The sequence below is a fragment of the Diceros bicornis genome, chromosome 4, assembly GCF_020826845.1.
Source record: "Diceros bicornis minor isolate mBicDic1 chromosome 4, mDicBic1.mat.cur, whole genome shotgun sequence".
NCBI lineage: Eukaryota > Metazoa > Chordata > Mammalia > Perissodactyla > Rhinocerotidae > Diceros > Diceros bicornis.
In genome coordinates, this window is record NC_080743.1 from 60750953 (window position 1) to 60767042 (window position 16090).

Here is a 16090-nt window from a genome sequence, read left to right on the forward strand (position 1 = left end):
GCTATTTTTACTCTTTCATTCTTTTTCTTGTTGGTGCTCTGACTGGGTGAGTTCCAGTGCCCTGTGTTTGAGTTCACTGATCCTTTCTTCTGCTTCACCTAGTCTGCTATTGAACTGTTCTATTGTATTTTTCTGTTTAGCTACTGTGTTCTTCATCTCCATAACTTCTTTTTTTTTTTTTCTGAGGAAGATCTGCCCTGAGCTAACATCCGTGCTAATCCTCCTTTTTGCTGAGGAAGACCGTCTCTGAGCTAACATCTATTGCCAATCCTCCTCCTTTTTTTCCCCAAAGCCCCAGTAGATAGTTGTATGTCAAGCTGCACATCCTTCTAGTTGCTGTATGTGGGACATGGCCTCAGCATGGCCGGAGAAGTGGTGCGTCGGTGCGCGCCCGGGATCCGAACCCGGGCCGCCAGCAGCGGAGCGCGTGCACTTAACTGCTAAGCCATGGCGCCGGCCCCTCCATAACTTCTATTTGGTGCTTTCTTATACCTTCTATCACTTTGTTGAAATTCTCATTTTGTTAATCTATTCTTCCCTTGAGCTCAGTGACTGTTTATGACCGTCATTTTGAACTTTGTATCAGTTATATCATTCATCTGCATTTCATTAAGATTTTTTTCTGAAATTTCATCTCATTCTTCCATTTGGAACATATTCCTTTGTTTCTTCATTTTTCTTGATTCTCTGTGTTGGTTTCTATGCATAAGATAAAACAGCCACTTCTCCCAGTCTTAAAGGAGTGGCCTTGAGTAAGAGATGAACTTTATCATTCAACCCTGCCATAGCTCTTGGTTGTCTCTCAAACCTTTGTAATTGTCCAAGCAGCCTACTGTATTTTTAGTGGCTCCCAGTAGCTGAGTGTGTGCCAAGTCTGTCAGTGTCCCAAAGGGAAGGATCTCAACCAGCACCTAGATTGAGGCTCATTGGGAGCCTACCTCTCAGGCAACTGCTTTTAAAATATGCAAATATGCCTTTTTCAGGAGAAGACTGGGAGATGGGAATTTCTGTCTGCGCTCTCTTCACTGAGCCCTGGCGTGATAGCCAGTTAGGAACTATTTCTTTCTTGCTACCATTGAACCTGTAAACACAAGCCCTGCTGGCCACCAGAGCCAGGCTATCAATGAACATATCCTCTGGGCAGCAGACACAATAGCCACAGTGCCAGATGTATACACAAGCTTCTATTTTGGAGACACTAACACCCTGGTTGGGGCAGAGGGAGAGCATGAAGATGGCACCCATCAGCCTCCCTGGTCTCTTGAGAGGATTGCAGTCATCCCCAAGTGTTTGTTTAAATAGAAGACTGCCCCTCAGGCCATAGCTATGAAGATAAGCTAATAGGCTTTTTCCATGGAAAAACTGGGAGTGCATTTCAATCTGCTGTCTCTGTTCTGTGCCTTGGGGTATATAGGAGGTTAAGAATTATTTTCCCATTTTCAGTAGCCCTGTGGGACCTACAACCACATGGCCTTCTGTTCACCAGCAGCTAGTGATCAAGAGGCATCCCTTGAGTGGGAGCTGCAAAGATCAGGTGCCAAATGAGTGCAGAATCTCCCCCCAGGAGACATTGGAGACCTGGAGTGAGACAGAGGGAGAATGCAAAGTTGGCACCATCCAGCCTCCATCCATGGAGAGCACCTTAGTAGGCCTCTAGATGTGTGCCAAACCTGAAGCCTACCCCTCTGGCTGAAACTCCAATGATAGCGAATAGGTGTCTTTCAGTCTGCTATCTCTGTGCTGTACTCTGTGTTGGTAGTAGGCCAAGAACTCTCTCTCTCTTTGTTACAGTCCTATTAGACCCATGAATGGAAGCCCCACTTGCCACTGGAGCCAGCTGATTAAAGGGTGTACCTTGGGCAGCAGCAACAATGACGAGGGCACCAGATGTAAAAACTGAGAACAGATGCATGTAAAAGCTCCCATCCAGGAGGTACCATAGCTCTGGAGCATGGTACAGTGGAGTGCAAAGATAACAGTGGCCCTCAAAGCTCTCTGGAGAAGATTATAGTTTGCTCTTAGAAGTGTGTTTAATTAGAAGCCTGCCCTTCAGTCTACAGCTATGAAGATAAGCTAACAAGCTTCTCTCACAGAAAGACTGGAGGCCTCAGTCTATTTCCTCTCTACTTTGCACTGACGATGGTAACTGGTTAAGAATTCTTTCTACATTTGTTATAGTCCTGTGGGACTCATAAGAGTAAGTCTTATTGGCCACCAGAGGCAGCTGATCTAGAGGTGTCTCCTGGGTGGCAGCTGCAAAAATTGTGGTGCCAGATTAGTGTACAATCTCCTTTCTGGGAGATACTGGCAACCTTGAGTGAGGTGGAAGAGAGCACAAAAATGACACCTGCTGCCCTCTATCTTTGAAGGTATTTCAGTAGTTCGTAGAAGCATGTTAAATTATATGCTTGTCCCTCAGGCTAAAGCTTTAAGTTAAGCAAATAAGCCTCTTTCATAGGAAGTCCGAGCACTTTTCAATCGCTTGCCTCTGTGCTGGTCCCTGGGAGGTGTGAGTCCTCACGCACAAGCCCTTTAAGAACTGTTTCCCGGTTTGCTATAACCTTGTGGGACTCATGGATGTTAGTCCTGTTGGCTTTCAAAGTTAGGTATTTTGGGGCTTGTCTGTCAGGTTCAGGTCTTAAAAGTTGGGGTTCCAGAGGGGAGTTCAAACCCTTCCCTCTTCACGGAGAAGTTCAGAGTTGTGAGTTCCCTCCTGATTGTGAGTTGTGTCATCAGGGGTGGGTTTATGGTGAACTTGTGACTCAGTCTCTCCCACCCACTTGTATGTGGATATTTTTCTTCTTCCTCCGATGTGTAGGAGCCACTCAGCTAGTTTTTGATTCTTTTTCAGAGGAAATTGTTTTGCATGTAGATGTAGATTTGTTGTGTCCCTAGGAGGATATGACTTCAGCTTGCTCTTACATGCCTATCTTGAACTGCACCTGTTTTTATTTTTTGATAATCTGATTCTGATCCACCTAGATGTAGATCTCTTTGAGTTTAACCTACTTGGAGCTCATTGAGCTTCTTGACTGTATTTTAGAGGGTTTAAAAAAAAATAAAATTTGGGAAATTTACTGGCAATATTTCTTCACATAGTTTTTCTGCTCCTTTCTCTTTCTCCTCTATTTCTAGAAATCCATTAATTATTTGGTGTTATGCTTGATGACGTGCAATAGATCTCTGAATGTCTTTTTATTGTTCTTCATTATTTTTTCTTTCTATTCCTCAGACTGGATAATCTAAATTTATATATCTTAAAGTTCATTGATTATTTTCCTGTCTGCTCATATCTGCTGTTGAGCTCTTCCAGTGCATTTTTCACTTCAGTTATTGTATTCTTCAACTCCAGAATTTCTACTTGATTCTTTGTTACAATATCTATATCTTTATTGACATTCTCTATTTGATACATTGATCTTATAGTTTACTTTAGTTCTTCATACATGATTTCCTTTAATTTTTTGAACATATTTAAAACAGCTGATTTAAAGTCTTTGTCAAGTAAGTGCAATGATTGTGCTTCTCCAGGGAAACTGCTTTGTCCCCTTGTGAATGTATCATGTATTCTTGTTTCTTTTCATACCTTATATCCTTTTGTTTAAAACTGGTCATTTAAAATAGTATAATGTGGCAACTCTGAAAATCAGATTCTTTCCCTTTCCAGAGCTTGTTGTTGTTTCTGTACATTGTAGTTTTTCTTGTTTTTTTAGTTGTATTTCTGAACTACTTTTGCTCATTTGCATTCTTTGTTGTGTGTGGTTACTAATGTTTCTACTCATTTGGCCTAGTAGTCAGCCAATGTTGTGCAGAGATTTCCTTAAATGCCTGGGACCAATAAGTCTCCCAGTCTTTGCTGAGGGAAGGTATCTGTGTGCATGTTGGTCTTTTCTTCCATACTCATCCAGGCATTTGACAACTGTGCGTTTAGTCTTCAACTCCTGCTTGCACAGAGCCCCAATGTTAGCTACAGGTGGGGATGAAGGCCTTCTCAGGTGTTTCCTGAGCATGCCCACAGCCACATGCATGTGCTTAACTTTCTAAATTCCAGCAACACTCCAGTCAGAGCTTTTCAAAGCCTGTATGGATATCTCCCTCCCCAAGTTTCCGTTGTAAGGTTATAATTAGCCTATTTGAATTAACTGTTATCCACTACTTCAGGCAGTCCTGAAGTTAAACAATTGCCTGTAATTGCTTTTGTTAAAGTCTGCTGGGTAAAGGGCTGTTCACAGTGAGAGAGCTCCAAGGTAAGTCAAATAGAGTCTCTGTTACAAGTGGAGTATTCAGGGGTACTCCCTGACATGTCAAATCATAACAATTTCCTGGGAATGGGGCTTTGAAAGAGTTGTTTCTGGTGGCTGCAAGGCTGCTGGTGTTCACCAAGAATACAGGCATTTATTTTTCAAGTGTACAGCACTGCTGGAGAGCAGAGTAGTGACTAGGGAAAATTAAAACACCACAAAGCTCCCTGTTCTTATTGATGTTAAGCCATTTTTCTTGAATAAATTTTCCTCAGTTTACTGCAAGCCATTAGTTAAATTCTAGTATTCTGAGAAGGTTCTCTAAAAAGTAGGCCAGTTTTCTTACTGCTTTTATGAAGGAAAGAATTTTTGAAGGTCTTTACTCTGACCTTTTCATCTTTCACATTTTAGCATACTTTGTAATTTATTAATTGCTCTCTAATTATGGCTAAAGTTATTCAACATTTACATACTTCTCCCTGAATAACCCATTGAAATCAAACATTATCCTGTTATGACACACTAAAGTTCTAGTTCTATTTATTTTTAATAAAAATACTAATTATAATATTATTTTATCAGCAAATAATTAGTTGAATTACAGAGGAAGAGAGAAGGATGAATAAACGGATAGCAATGACTGGTCTGCACCTGCTGCTGTCTCTTCCTCTCTCCAGTTCAGCTCTGGGGCTGCCCTGCTGCTCTGCTGCAAACCATTCATGGCCGGGTTGGCGTCTCTTCTCTTTCACCCAGGCAGGGTGGTCAGGGAAAAGAACATAATTCATATCCTCTCCTCCAACTTTCCTTTACCTAAACACCTAGCCCTCCTCCTGGGGATACTCTTACCCTTCACATCATAAAGCAGCCAACCTCTCTCTTTCCTGGGTCTTTCACAGTCATGACTTGAATGTCTCAGAATCTACACTCTCCTTTATACCTCCTGGGCTTATCCGTGGCTGGGATGATGCTGTCAGCTTGTGAGCACTTAGTTCTTTATATAAAATATGACCTTGGACAAGTTATTTAATCTCTTTGGGCTTTCAGGATGCTCCTTCATTAGTGCATGTAATGCTTAGATAATATGGTGTTTTGAAGATTTAATTAAACATATATTGAGGATTAATTGAAAGAACACATGTAAAGCCTCTGGCATAGAGTAGATATTCAATAAATATATTCTTCACATGACACTCTCTCAACTGGGTGTCCTGCCCTTTTGGAATTCAAATAAAATAGACATGACCACCCACCAAGTCCCTTGGAGGTCCAGAGAATTCCCTACAATTTCTGTGTATTCACTGGAACTTACGTTCTTCTGGTCACCTCTCAGATCTCTTGTTCTTCCTGTTGCTCAGCTCACCGAACTCTACATTTTTCTCGTATCTGGCCCTTCCTGACACACTCATTATGCTGCTGTAGATCCAGGTGTGCCTTCCTTTAATTCTCAAAACATTCCCGGCATCAGGTAGTTGTGTGTAGTACACACATATCAAAGGTTTTGTGGCTGACATGTGTGTTTGTTTGTGTGTTATGCCTTGGCACAGGATGGCTGGCATGTAGAAATGAGGTTAGATATCTGGATTTCTATAAAGTCCCTGGCATTTTCCCAGCGTGTAACATCTAGTGTCTGAGTCTCTGCAGTGTCCCTGGCCTGCACCCACATTGCTGGTTCCCTCTCTCTAGGATCCTCCTCCCCACTCCCCTCTTAAGCAAATGATTTTATAACCAAACAGTTCTCATAGGAAGAGTGCTCTCACAAGAGGTGTAGGGACATAGGGGAGGGAGACATATGAGACTTGCTCCCCATCACCCTGAGAGTGACCAGTGGATGAGCTGCCAGGATTTTGACTCCACAAGAAGGTTCTGAGTATAGGACTCACGGACTGCCTTTTGAAGTAATTCCCCCATTACTAGGTGGGGTTGGCGGGGAATCAAGCCAGTGTTGAATATTCTCTGTGGGAAGCTGCAGAGCAGTTTAGGGGACACACAGACTGGACTCAGGTGACTTGCTTGAGGCTTGAGGCCACACAGTAGGATTGGACAGCAGCTGTGATGTTGGGGATTTTCTTCCCGAGTTTGTTGTTAAGAGTCTAAACCCTGACCCTTGATTTGCTGTGGACCTTTTGCAGTTTGTACAACCCCTTCGGACTTGGGTTTCATATCTACAAAATGGGTTTATGGTGAAGTACGCTGACTATCTTGAGTGCCTGGTCATGGGGCCAGCCCTGTAGCTCCATCCTTGCGGTGTTCTACCTGGGCAGCTGAGGGGGAAGCCTCAATGGGGAGGAGAAGGAGGCACTGGCCTGGAGTTAGGAAGATGGTGCCGCTCCCCTAGGTTATGGGAGGCACGAGTTCTCGGATGTTCCACAGTAGTCAGTCTGGGGAGAAGAGTCCAGGGCCTGACCCTCAGTAGGGGGTGGTGAGTCTGAGGCAGCTGAAGTGTGGCCAGGAGGAGTGTGTAGGTCTGCCTCATCTGTGGTGGCAGGAGCAGAGCTGGCAGAGGCTTAGAGGGAAATGCTTGGTTGTGATGCAGCTAAGAGCCCACCAATTTCTGTGGGGGTTGCTTTTCTCTCTGTGTAGGGAGTGTTACTAACACTAGCAGGAGCTGAGAAAGCCATATAGGTGCCAGGAACAGGTATGCCAATATTTGCGTTGGGGGTGTAGTGATATGACATTTCCCACAAAGAATTTGGTGTCTTTCTCACAGCTTCTTACTTGGGCAACTGACAGATGAAATTTGTGGAAAATCTGAACGTAAATTTGTTTCATTAAATGGTGTGGGGACAGAGGAGAGGAGAGGCTTATCCCTGCCTGGCTGTAATAGAGTGACCTCTGAGCTGACCACAGGCTGGCATTGGTAGGCAGGGCTCTCTGGGGCAGGCTGTTAACCAGAGAAGCAGGTAAGGGTTTTGAGTGGGTGTAGGGGTGGAAAGTGTGAGATCACTGAGCTGATTCGGGCCCAGGGAGGGGGCCTCTCCAACACAGTGCCAGGAACATCATAGAGTGAGGCTGTTTATAATTTATTCTGCAATTATTATCGAGGTCCTCCTGTAGGTGCTGGGGATGATATGAAAGATCTGAATGGCTTACTCTAACTATTGGGCTGAGATCCCAGGACTAGTATTTAGCTCCGCCCTTGGGGTGGGCAAGAGTCTAAGGAGCTTGTGTGAGTGAAGCTTTTTCTCTGCTTTTGTCTCTGCGTCCTCGATGTTTCCTCTGCAGCTGAACAGGCTGGCAGGCAGCCTGCGATGGGGCCCTGCTCAGAAGACCCCCACCTCTGCTGGGCCTCCTGGCTCCTGGGATTCACCAGCCTTCTCCTCAGTAGGTTGCCAGGGCTCCTAGGAGGGAGGGCACTAGGGTGGAGCAGGGGGGCAGGGTCTCCTTCCCCTGTCTGATGTCTTTGGTGAATGAAAAGGCAAAACAACTCTTATAATTTGGCTAATGCACTGCATTTGGTTTAAAGTCCAGGGGTGAAGAAAAAGAACAAATGGCCTGTTGGCTGTGGGGAGGCTGGGAACCCTGACTCTGGGCGGCTGGGCTGCATTATGGGAACCATTAACAGGGAAGTGAGGCCACTTCAGGTGCAACCGCAGTGAAGCCAGGAGAGCCTGGAGCTGCCTGGGGAGAGGGATGGAGAAAAAGAAGCTCCTCCTGGGGACTGAGGGGTTAGGAACGGGGCACCCCTGGCCTGGAACTCTGAGGGGACCTGACCACCTCTGCAGCTGTCATGTGGAGCAGGGACTGACCTGGCACCCCCATGTCTGAGCTGGAGGAATCAACTCTAGTCTGGGCTTCTTAAGCTTCTCCACTGAAAACGGAGAGTGAAAGAATGCTCCCCACCCGGGTTAGGGGCTCAGCTCCAAGCACAGAGAGAGATTCTGTGGAATTCTCACATTTACCTTAAAATTACTTGTGAATTTTGCATTCCACCACAGTATCAGTTTTCATCTTAAAAAGTTAAGAAGTATTTATCTTTGTGTAAAGCAGGCCCTCTAGGGGGGCCCCTTTTTCATGCCTGTGGGTTACATCTCACTCCACAACCAAATGCTGCTCAGGTCCTGGAGACCCCAGACTGAAAGCACTGCTTTAGAGAAAACCCCTGGAAACAAAGGAGGTACCCATCAGTTCGGGAATGATTGAACAAATTGAGGAGTGTCTTTATCCTGGAATAATATGGGGGATAAAAAACATATGTACCTGTTGTCCAAGTGGGATTTCCAGTTTCCATGAGTAGGATGCATGGATTTCCATGAGCAAGATGCAGGAGACTGAATACAATGAAATTTTAATTTTGTTGATGAAGAGGAGCCTTCAAAATTTAAGGGTGACTGTGTCTCTACATGTTTATAAATGGAGGAAATGTGAAAGGAAACATTAGACTGCTAGGGTGGGTTCCCAGATAGGGTGAACTTGGGCAGGAGAGAGAGAAGGGGGGAAATAGAGAGGGGGGAGGGTTAAGCAAAAAGGGAACTGAAAGAAAGACTTCCTAAGGAAGGCGGAATATCTCATCTATGACTTTACCGGAGATTTTATGTTTATGTATAACAAAATTAAATGAAGAATTAATGGGAAAATAATAATAACTAGTGAATCATGTATTCAGGTGAAAGCTGTAAAAGCTGTCATTGTTGTATTTTTTTGTTCTAATATCTCAGCCACTACATGAAGTTGCAGGGAATTTTATGAAGTAGTGGATTAGAGAGCATTTGTACACAGGATGTCTTGAATTAACAATGAGCTTTGCATTAGACCCCTTTAGGTAACTTTGTGTCCAGGGTAAAATGTAGGGTTTCTCCAGTTCTTCAATTTTATTTAAATGGAGAAATATGTTAAATTATATAGAGTTTTCTCCATAGCTCTGGGGTTGTATGATTATATAAGGAAGAAAGAAAGAGAGTGAGAGAGAGAGAGAGGGATGAAGAGAATGAGAGAGAGAGAGAGCGAGAGAGAGGGAGGGAGGAAGAAAAAAGGAAGAAGGGTCAGAAAAATGGACATTTTATGATGATATTTGAGTGTTAAACTTTATATTATTTAAATGAATTTTAACTCTATCTCATTTACTACCATGGCCTCCCCTGGCTTTATTTTCTTCTTCAGGATTAAATCTTTTGTAGATCAGAGAGATCTTGTTGCCTTCCTTCTCTTGCTAAGTCTTCTTCCATCTTCCTAACAGCTGGTGTTCACCATCCAGCCTCTGGGGTAGATCCTGCCCTGCAGCCTTAAGGCTGAGCCTCCTCTATCCCTGGTTCCCTCCTTCCTACAAAGCGAGGAGTCTACCTGGGCTGCGCTTAACCATCCCCTAGCCAGAAGTCCCTGCTCTGCTAAGCCCTCTAAGTACTTGCTTCCCCTTTCCCAGGAGAGGGAAGTTGGAGGATGAGACTCCAGGACCTGCTCATCCTGGTGATCAGACAACAGTGCTGGGAGGGAGGAGCCCTGGGGAGGGCAGGGAAAGGGTGGGAGAGCTGATGGGCAGCTCCCTGCAGGGGAGAAGCACTGAGCGCAGAGGTAGGACACCCAACCCAGAACAAGTTCACTCACCAGGGAGCCTCCTCCTCTGTGAAAAGAGCAGCCTGGGCAGATCCCCTCTAATGTCCCTCCCAGCTATGAAGTTCTGGGATTCCTGCCTCCATCCAGACACGACTCTCCTGTGGCTACTTTAAGGCCTCTGCTCTGTCTCTTTATCCTGTCCTGTCCTTACCTGTGGCCTGAAAGGAACTGCCAGCTGGGAGCCTGTTTAGGGCGCCTTCAAAGAGAAGACCCCTGGCGGTCCCTGTGGTCACTTCCTCAACCCTCCAAGGAGGGAGGCCATCCTCCTCTTCAAGCCTTGTCTTTGGGATCCAGCCTGGCCTCCTGTTTTCTCTGTCTCTGCTCCTGAGAGGGGTCTCCAGATCACCTGGAAGGACATCATCTCCTTCCCCCAGTGTGTTAACTTGGTCTGCAAACCCTGCTCAGGAAAGCATGCTATAGCTGTGCTGTTCAGAAGCAGCTACCTGAGAACCTAGGCCAGAACATTTCAGTTTCTGTCTGTTTAGCAGAAAATACTAGCTTCTTTCTCTCTGTTCACCTGATTCTGAACCACTCTTCCCAACGTTGGTGGGAAATAGACAAACGCTGTTTGACCAGAATTACTGGTGAAAATCTCTTAGGAAGGGGCCACACTGGAGACTGAAATGCTGTCTCTCAATAAGGCCACCTGCACATTTCCCCATTGGAACAGGGCTGTTTCTTTGAGACCCAGGTTAAATAGAGCACTTCTGGTTAGTGTTCATTGCTGTACCCATAATTGCATATTTCAACATGTGATTAACTCTGAATGCCATGATTGACTGAGGTGTTAAAGAAGACTTTTATTTCACTCATTATTTAGATGAGGGAACCAGGAGGCTGTTAGAACCAACTCAAAGAGAGTCAGTGACCACACCCATACAGCCATCAGGAATGCTGGAATGAATGTACAAACAGATGTCCTTGTTTACAGAGTTTATGGCATTTGTGGCTACGTAGAGTAAGGTCTGGAAGGCTACATGTTAATAACAGTGCTTACCTCTGGGAGGAGGCACTCATCGAACTTTTACTTGAAACAACTCCATAATCCATATAATAGATTTTTATGAACACATAATACTTTTACAATTACAAAGAAACTCACTAAAGAAAGGGGAAAATGCCCACACCAAATAGAGTTGATAATATAAAATTTTTTAACCCATGCTTGGGATAACATGTAGCCTGTCATTCCCTCCATCTTTACCAGTCTCCCCAGCAGCATGGATGTCCTCAGGTACTTGGTAACAAGGGAGTTGACAGTGGCCATGGAAGCCAGCTGCTGGGGACACAGCAATAAATTTCCTTTCAATCTTAGGGCTTTGGTAAACAAGAAGGCCCTGGCTGGACTTCGACTCCATCCAGACACCTATGGGATTGCACCCATTGGTGTCTGAGCCCATCCTTGTACCCAGGAAGAGACCCCTGAGAGGGGCAGCTGGTGGAGAGGAAAAGGCACCACCCTGGAACCTGGGAATATCTGGTTCTGATCCCAGGTAGGCTTGGTCAAGAATAATCATCATCATAATGAGAAGGAACACATTTATGGAACAATTATTGAACACTGTGCTGAAAGCTTTTATCTTCTTAAATCCCCACAATAATTCTATGAGGTAAGCACTGTTATTATTTCCATTTCACAGATGAGAAGGCTGAAGGCAGAGAGGTTAAATAACAGCTCAAGTTCACACAGCCAGAAAATGGAGGACCTGGCCTCAACCTAAGTCTCGTTGATTCCAAAGTCCAAGCTTTAGACCACTCTGTTACACTAGATCACCCAGTCTGACACCTCAGCCCATCTCAATAAAAACACACTTTGAAGTGGGACTGAGAGGCTGTGAGGACGCTGTGGTTTCATGTGGTGAAGCTACAAGGTGGTGGAGCCTCCACCACGTGTGACAAGACCCCTGCCTCCCTCTCTCATGGGACATGTGGTGTGGGATATAAACTCCCCTTGTTCTAAGACCCTGAGGTATTGTAATTATTTGTTACCTCAGCACAGCTTAGCGCATCCTGACGACACTGCCTAGAAGGAGGAGGAAGGGAGAGCAACCTTGATTACTGTATTAGTTATCTATTGCTGTGTAACCTGTTACTTGAAAACTTAGTTTCTTAAAACACACCATGTACAGTCTCACAGCTTCTGAGGGTCAGTATCCAGGGGTGGTTTAGCTCAGTCTCTCAGACTGAATTCAAGGTCTTGGCTGGGGCCGCAGTCAGCTCAAGGCTCAGGTGGGAATAATCCACTTCCAAGTTCGCTCGTGTGATTGCTGATAGGATGCAGTTCCTGTGGCTGCTGGACCGAGGGCCTCAGTTCCTCCCTGGCTGTTGGCCGGAGGCTGCCCTCGGTTCCTCACCATGTGGGCCTCTCCACAAGGCAGCTGACAGCATGGCCGCTGGTTTCATCAGATTCAGGGAGGGAGAGAGTGTGAGCAAGATGCATCATAGTCTTGTGTAACCTCCCATCCCTAAGTGACATCCCATCACCTTTGCTGTATCTTGTTCCTCAGAGCAAGTCACTAGGTACAGACCACACTCCAGGGGAGGGGTTACAAATGACGTAAACATAGGAGGGAGGGGTCTTTGGACCCAGTTTGGAAGCTGCCTCCTGCAGATATGCACTTAATATGTGCCATAAAATGTGCTGGTGCTTTTGATCCTTGATCTCATTTAATTCATACTATCATTGGACACAGGTAAGGAAATTGCAGGTTAGCAACTTTAAGTAACCTGTTCGAGGTTACACTCCACTAGGACAAGGACTTGATTCCAGATTTGCTTCAAATTCATTGTACTAGGCTGCCTTCCAAGAATCAAGGGAGTATATTGGATGGATTTCATTAAAAAGATGGGTTCTGTGGTTCTCTGTTTTATTCTTGACGAAAAAATACTCATGGTTCCTGTTTCCAATGCCCTAGGTGTCTGCAGCACTGGGGTCAAGGGTTCTGGAGCAGGAGGTCAGTATTCTGGAGCCCATGTTCCTCTGAAAGGGATCCGAGGAGGTTCCGTGTTGTTTCATGTGATCAAGGTGTCAGGAGCTGAGCTGGAGGAGATCTCATGGGGCTTTGGACCTGACTTAAAATACACAGTCATGCTGCGAGTCCGTAATGGGTCAGAAGTGGCTCCAACCTGGGTCAACCTCCAGGACAAGTACAAGCAGAGGGTCCATGTGCCCAACATGACATCCCTGAGGATTGAGAACTTGACTCAAGAGGACAAGGGGTACTACCGAGGTCGAGCCAGCTTAACTGGAGGACTGGAATCTAGCCAGATTTTCCACCTCACTGTCCATGGTATGTGACACCCCCTCATCTCAGTCCCATGGCTATGTTCCTCTTTTGTACCTAGGAGTGTCACATAGGCTGCATTTTGCAGGACTCCTTCCAGACACCAGCCTTTAGGCTCTATTTTCCCCCTTGAAATTAGGATAAGTGGGTTCACCACAAATGGAGAGCAGAACTGAGATTCATACCAGGGATAAAATCACTTCAGTGTTTTGGGAGAGGAAAATGGAAATTTGGGGGATATGGAATTTTTGTTGTAACACTTATTATTCTTTATAGGATTAAGTTTACTTAATTTCTGTATTTCTTTTCTATTGCTGCTGTAACAAATTACAGTAGTCCCCCCTTATCCAAGGAGGATATGTTCCAAGACCCCTAGTGGATGCCTGAAACCGTAGATAGTACTGAACCCTATATATACTACATTTTTTCCTATTCATACGTACCTATCATAAAGTTTAATTTATAAATTAGGCACAGTAAGAGATGGACAATAAATAATAATAAAATAGAACAATTATAACAATACACTGTAATAAAAGAAACTGTAGATCTTAGCAACCTTGGCATACAATTTTTTTTCTTTCCTTATTAAGTCAAGAACTTTCAACTTTGCACTTAAAGGAAGCACTTTATGACTTCTCTTTGGCATATGTGAATGGCCAGCATTGCTACTCTTGCTCTTTGGGGCCATTATGAAGTAAAATAAGGGTTACTTGAGCACAAGCACTGCGATACCGCCACAGTTGACCTGATAACTGAGCCGGCTACTAAGTGACTAATGGGCCGGTAGCCTATAAAGCTTGGATACACTGGACAAAGCGATGATTCAGGTTCCGGGTGGGATGGAGTGGGATGATTCGAGATTTCAACATGCTACTCAGAACAGCATGCAACTTATAACGTGAATTGTTTATTTCTGGAATTTTCCATGTAATATTCTCGGACCATGGTTGACCATGGGTAACTGAAGCTGCAGAAAGGAAAACCATGGATGAGGAGGGATTACTGTACTACAAATTTAGCAGCTTAACTCAACACAAATTTATTACCTTACTGTGCTGTATGTAGGGCAGAAGTCAGACACGGGTCTCACTGGGCTAAAGTCAAGGTGTTGGCAGGGCCATGTTCCTTTCTGGAGGAGCCAGGGGAAAAACATTTTCTTGCCTTTTCCACCGCCTGGTGGCTGCCTGCATTCCTAGCTCTCGGCCACCTTGCTCTGTCTTCACAGCCAGCAATGGTGGGACGAGTCCTCCTCACAGTGCATCACTCTGAACTCCTCTCCTTCCTTCTTCCACTTTTAAGGACCCTTGTGATTACATTGGTCCCATCCAGATAATCCAGAATAATCTCACTATTTTAATGTCAGCTGATTAGCAATCTTCCTCATCCTGGAAATAGCTGGTTGCAGTTTCCACCTGCTGCCACTGTGTAGGGGTTAAAGGCTGTGTAATCCGAGCCCCCTGCGCTCCGCCCCTGCTGCAACATGGCCGTGGGCCGCCTGCCTGCGATCTGCCCTGAGGGCTCTGTCTGGTCGGCTGAGCTGCAGTGTTGGGCATGCAGGGGGTGGGGGAAGGTGGCGGCTCTGTCTTTTACTGGCTAGGTCCCTGGAGTGGGGGGCTTCTCACTAGCCCCTCGTTATCCGCTCTCCTGGTGTGCTCAAATGTTGATGGCACCCCTGCAGCAGTTTCGGTCCTCTGTGTGGGAGTTTTCCACTGCCTGAGAGAGCCTGAAGAGCTATGGTTTCCCCGCAGAGGGCCGCCCCTCCCCCCTCTCTGGGAGCCTCATGGACTCAATCACCAATCTGATGGGGAGGGAGAAGATTTCTCCTTATCTCTCCCCACTTCCTCCCGGGGCCCCAGCATGGCCACTCTCAGATGTGCAGCAGTGGGCGTCTTTCTGATCCTCCTTTTTGCCCTGTAAGAGTCCCTTGTTGGTCTGCGACTGTCCCTTTTGTTGTATCTTATTGGGTGAATAGTTTATGGGAAAGCTCACTCCACCATGATGCTGATGTCACTCTTGATTAGCAATCTTAATTCTATCTATTACCTCAATTCACCTTTGCCATTAACATAACATATTCACAGGTCCTGAGGATTAGGAGGTGGACATCTTTCGGGGGGCACTATTCTGCCTGCCATAATTTAGAAATCCTTGTGCAGTCCATCCTTCCTGTCTGCTCTGTTCTTACTCAGCCCCTGACTGAGGCAATTCTCACTCACAAAATCCAGCCTGAAGAGCCTCCATAGATGTAGGAGAAAGTTTACCCTGCCACACTTCTTCAGAACCTCAGTTAGCAACTCTTTCTTTCCCTACAGTTCCTCTGCATAGAGAAATACCCTGCTACGGAGAGAGTGGCTTTGATAGCTTTAGGTCTCCATGGGATTTCTATGACTGGTTTGTAAATCTGTCACTTCTCTTCCTCTCCGTACCACAAGTTCAGTGGTACGTTCTAACCAGACTTGGGGTTGTCATTCCTAGTCACTACCACTGCATCTCCCACAATCGTCTCCACTTTTGGGCACATGGGGCCTTTCTCTGGACTCCCAGAGCTGGCTGGATGTCCATCTTCACTGTGCGCTGTGTAGGCCCAGGTATCATCTCTGCAGGAGAAGCAGGATGAGGGCCCTGGACCAGGACAACTCCTTCATTCCTGACTTCTCCTTCTAGGAAAGACCTAATTTCTAAAAATAACGGGCCATGGGTAGGTGGAGTGCAGGCTTTATTTGCTTGTGGGAGATTTTTAAGACTTGTCAGTCTAGTGACATCACATAAGGCTTAACTCAGTGGCTCCCATCCATCCTGTCTCTCTCTATATATTTAGCTTTGGGGAAATACTATTTCATATATGAAATGTCTCATCTTCCATAGAGGGAGGAAACCAGGGCTTCAGTGAGATAATGGATGAGAATATGCAAACTGTAATGTTCTCCACTCATGTGAGGCTCCACTCTCTTGCCCCTCCCACCCCAGATGCCTTGCCCCATCCCCAGATCCTAGTCCGGTCACGGTCGATCACAG